Source organism: Alosa pseudoharengus, unplaced genomic scaffold (assembly GCF_046254945.1).
Source record: "Alosa pseudoharengus isolate Yale_2024_CS ecotype anadromous, Long Island Sound unplaced genomic scaffold, YU_APseudo_1.1 YU_APseudo_1.1_scf_14, whole genome shotgun sequence".
Lineage (NCBI taxonomy): Eukaryota > Metazoa > Chordata > Actinopteri > Clupeiformes > Clupeidae > Alosa > Alosa pseudoharengus.
This window is the reverse complement of record NW_027468609.1, coordinates 4,077,667-4,082,666: the sequence shown is the minus strand read 5'-3', so window position 1 is coordinate 4,082,666 and position 5,000 is coordinate 4,077,667. Positions and strand designations below refer to the sequence as shown.

General features: G+C 47.6%; 1 protein-coding gene across 1 annotated transcript in view; it reads left to right on the top strand.

Annotated features, from left to right (window-relative positions):
* The window catches only part of phf24 (PHD finger protein 24), a 52,028-nt gene that overhangs the window by 40,848 nt on the left and 6,180 nt on the right, over window positions 1-5,000 (top strand). The gene's annotated exons all lie outside the window — the stretch shown is intronic.

Here is a 5,000-nt window from a genome sequence, read left to right as displayed (position 1 = left end):
CTGGACCCAAAACACCAAACAGCCAAGCGTAACTTTACATGAGCTGCAGCCCACCTAGTCGAGCGTTACTTCACATAAGCTGCAGCCCACCTAGTCGAGCGTTACTTCACATGAGCTGCAGCCCACCTAGTCGAGCGTTACTTCACATGAGCTGCAGCCCACCTAGTCGAGCGTTACTTCACATGAGCTGCAGCCCACCTAGTCGAGCGTACATGAACTGCAGCCCACCTAGTCGAGCGTTACTATACATGAACTGCAGCCCACCTAGTCGAGCGTTACTATACATGAACTGCAGCCCACCTAGTCGAACGTACATGAGCTGCAGCCCACCTAGTCGAGCGTTACTTTACATGAACTGCAGCCCACCTAGTCGAGCGTTACTTTACATGAACTGCAGCCCACCTAGTCGAGCCTTGTATATGTCACCATATCAAGTGCTATGCATTAATCAATGTATTAGTGCATCAATGTGTCCATCCATCCATCTATACATGCATCCATCCATCTATACATCCATCCATCTATCCATCCATCCATCCATCCATCCCCGACCAGTAGGAAGTGGCTGAAGTGCCCTTGAGCAAGGCACCTAACCCCTCACTGCTCCCCAAGCGCCGCTGTTGTTGCAGGCAGCGCCGGGATTAGTGTGTGTTTTACCTCACTGTGTGTACACTGTGTGCTGAGTGTGTTTCACTAATTCACGGATTGGGATAAATGCAGAGACCACATTTTCCTCACGGGATCAAAAGAGTATATATACTTATACTTACTTCCTTATCCATCCATCCATCCTTTTATACTGTGTATCTACTGTATCTATCTTTCTTCTCTTTCTCCCTTCTCTTCCCTCCTCTCTTCCTCTTCTCTTCCTCTTCTCTTTCCTCTCCTCTTCCTCCCTTCTCTCTTCCTCTCTGCAAAGCAGAGGTGTTCTCTTGGAAGCCAGTGTTAACTGGTGATGTAACTGAACTCTGGTGAAGGCTGCTAATTTGTCACTGCTGTGTGTCGCTGCTTATGAATTAGCTCTGTATTCAGGTGCACTGAGGAGGCTAATGAATCATTGTAGCAGAACTCACTGTCTTGATGAGGGAATTCAGGCTTAAATCATCAACGAGTGGAGGAGGAGGAGGGGGAGGAGGAGGAGGCTGCTCGCCCTGCAGCCCTCTCCCGTTCTGTTTGTTTCTCTCTCACTCTTTAGCTCTTTCTCTCTCTTGCTTTCTCCCTTTCTCTCTCACTCTGTCTGTTTCTCTCTCACTCTTTAGCTTTTCTCCCTCTTGCTTTCCCTCTCTTTCTGTCTCTCTGAAACAGATGGTAAGAGCTTTTGCTCTTCCTTTCTCTTGATTTCTCTCTCTGTCCCTCTCTTTATCCCCCATACTTCCTCTCTCTCTCTCTCTATCTCTCTCTCTTCCTCATATTCCTCTCCCCCTCCTGTCTCTTCTTCAAAGAGAATGAAAAGTCTCCAACTCCAACATGGATCTGACTTTTCCATGCCACACAAGGGAAGGGGAGAGGAGAAATGGACTTTTCAACTTTTCAGCATGCACTCTTAAAACGAATGTGTTGAAAACAACACAACTTGGGTTGTTTTAACACACCTCTGTGTCCAGATAGGGACAACACATTCGTTTTAAGAGTGTGAGCCTGTCTGTCTCAGCCCCTACCATCATATCACTTCGCTGTCCACCTGACTGTTTTACAGGCTATATTAGCCCTTCTACACAATCTGGACTGTGGTCATAATAACATCTACACCTTATAACTTACTCCCTAATATTTTTCTATATTCTTTTTGTTGTTTGTTAAGTAATTCTTTTATGTTTACATTCTTGTCTTTTCATAGTCATAGTACATATCTGGCTAATTCCCATAAGCTAACAAAGCAGAACTACAGATTTCAGATGGCACAGTCTAGAGATAGGGGCTTGTACCTTTCAGGTAACAAAGCAGAACTATAGAATTCACATCACACACTCTAGAAATGACACCGGTTTCCCTGGAGCTGAAAGAATGGAGAGCTAAGCCATCCTGAGAGAGCTGGTTTGCATCTCCATCTGCGCTAGTTTGGAGATGGGAGGTCATACTGTAGGTCCTGAGGAGCTGGTTTGGAGATGGGAGATCATAGTGTAGGTCCTGGGGAGCTGGTTTGGAGATGGGAGATCATAGTGTAGGTCCTGGGGAGCTGGTTTGGAGATGGGAGATCATAGTGTAGGTCCTGGGAGAGCTGGTTTGGAGATGAGAGATCATAGGTCCTGGGGAGCTGGTTTGGAGATGGGAGATCATAGTGTAGGTCCTGAGGGAGCTGGTTTGGAGATGGGAGATCATAGTGTAGGTCCTGGGGAGCTGGTTTGGAGATGGGAGATCATAGTGTAGGTCCTGGGAGAGCTGGTTTGGAGATGGGAGATCATAGGTCCTGGGGAGCTGGTTTGGAGATGGGAGATCATAGTGAAGGTCCTGAGGGAGCTGCTGAAGCGCAGAGACAAAGGGCAGGAAAACAAATATCGCACACAAAGCTGCTCTCCTTCTGCTAACAATACAGAAGCAGATCTCGAATCACAGACTCTAGAAATGGAGCTTGTTCCTCTTCAGTGGAGTTCAGTAGAACAGATCTCGAATCACAGACTCTAGAAATGGAGCGTGTTCCTCTTCAGTAGAGTTCAGTAGAGCAGATCTCGAATCACACTCTAGAAGTGGAGCTTGTTCCTTTTGAGTGGAGTAGAACAGATCTCAAATTACAGACTCCCTTCAGTTAACAAAGTAGAACTCAAGAGTTCAGATCACTCAACCTGGGACTGGTGGCAGTCCCCTTCAGATAATAGAACAGCACTCAAGAATTCCGTTCGCACGTCCTGGTAACAGAGCTGGTCTTCCTGCGCGACGGCAGGCCCATCTCCACCACCCTCCACGGGAGTAAGAGGGAGACCAGGAGAGATCCATCAGCTGCTCTCTGCTAAACAGCTCCCGCGTCAGCTGATTCTAGCAGCAAACTCAATCATCCTGATTTATGACCAGGACTCCAGCTTGAATAAACCGCACAGAGATACAGACAGAGAGATGGGGAGAGGAAGAGAAAGAGAGAGAGAGAAAAAGAGAGTGTGGACAGAGAGAGAGTGGGAACAGGGGGCGAGAGAGAAACAGCGAGAGGGAGAGAGGGAGAGAGAGAGAGGAGTTGGTTTGAATATGTGTGAGACAGAGAGAGACAGAAAAAGAGGTGGTTGAGGGGGGGTGGGTGTTGAGGGTGTGTGGGGTGTGGGGGGGGTTGTCCCAGACCAGTCGGTGTGATTTAGGAGGCTGTGAAGAAGTGCCTGCACACACTCTCCCTCAGTCAGCAGCTTATGTGTGCATCAAGCCACTGATTGCACCTGAGCTGCCAGTTGGTGTGTGTGTGTGTGTGTGTGTTTATCTATGCCTTTATATGTGTGTGTGTGTGTGTGTGTGTATGTGTGTGTGTGTATCTATGTCTGTGTGTGTGTGTGTGTGTGTGTGTGTGTATCTATGCCTGTGTGTGTGTGTGCATTTGTATGCCATGTGAGTCCAGAGCTCTTTGAGACTTGGGCTCATATATATCGGCTCATATATATCATTATACGGTCTGCTACACGTGGCCCCTGCATTGCCCACCGGTGTGTGTTACAGCTGTCAATCTTCCTCCATAATCCCATTCCAATGTCATTCATTATCATTTTTAATAATCGATTTATATTCGAATATTTAAATTCAAATTTGGCCTACTATTAATATTTACTCTGCATCTCTATACACTGTATAAACAGGCTTTTGAATTGCCAATGCCACTATAAGTGCGTGGTTGACTTCTATTGAACAAAAGCTCTCCAACGATACCTACAGCTTGAGTGGTTTCAGTTTGTTTCGCGCAGACGCGCACTGAATGAACGCTCATACCACGACCACTTAACTGTAATTCTATGCCTCTATGTTTGATGACGCCAAATTAGCAAACATTTCCTGATTGGGGAAAAGTTTGTGTGTGTACTGTGTCTCACCTGCATTCCACCTCCATTTCCTCAGCTTCATGGGTTTGTGTTCCCCAATGTCCAGTATGGGGTAAGTCTCCTACATTTGCATGCCCCCCTCCTCTCCCTCCCCAATAACCCCCCCCCAACGCATCTAATGCCCCCATACCCCTCCCCAACGCATCTAATGCCCCCATACCCCTCCTCAGTGCATCTAATGCCCCCCCCCCTAGTGCATCCAATGCCCCCATTCCCCTCCTCAGTGCATGTAATGCCCCCATACCCCTCAGCAGTGCATCTAATGCCCCTATACCCCTCCCTAGTGCATCTGCCCCTCCTCCTTAGTGCATCCAATGCCCCCATACCCCTCCCCAGTGCATCTAATGCCCCCATACCCCTCCCCAGTGCATCTAATGCCCCCATACTCCTCCAGCTATGAGTATGTATGAGCTTATACTAGGACGTCTTTCAATGATATCACTCTTCATCAGCCCAGGATTCATACAAACAATATCTCTACACACACACACACACACAAACACAAAATGAGCACACACACGCAGAGCCCATCATTATCCACACAACCAATAATTCTTGGTTACTTATTCTAATAAGTGGGGTCTCTAATGAAACACGAGTCTATGAAATCAGCACACATACACACCAACACACACACACACACACACACACCATAAACACGCACACACACACACACACGCACACACACAAACACACACACACACACACACACACACACACACACACACACACACACACACACACACACACCACAAACACACAGGATTGGTTAGGAGAGTGCTTTGGCTGGAGATGTTTGATAGTGGAGGAGACAAGTGTGTGTGTGTGTGTGTGTGTGTTCATGCTCGTGTGTGTGTGTGTGTGTATGTGTGTGTTCATGTGGCTGGGAGAGCTGCAGCTCATTAGCCAAATCAAAGCGTCCATTTCTGTTCTCATGGAGGCGCCCTTAAGCACCCGGCTCAGAAGCACCCAAGGGGGCAAGCCGGGTTAAGT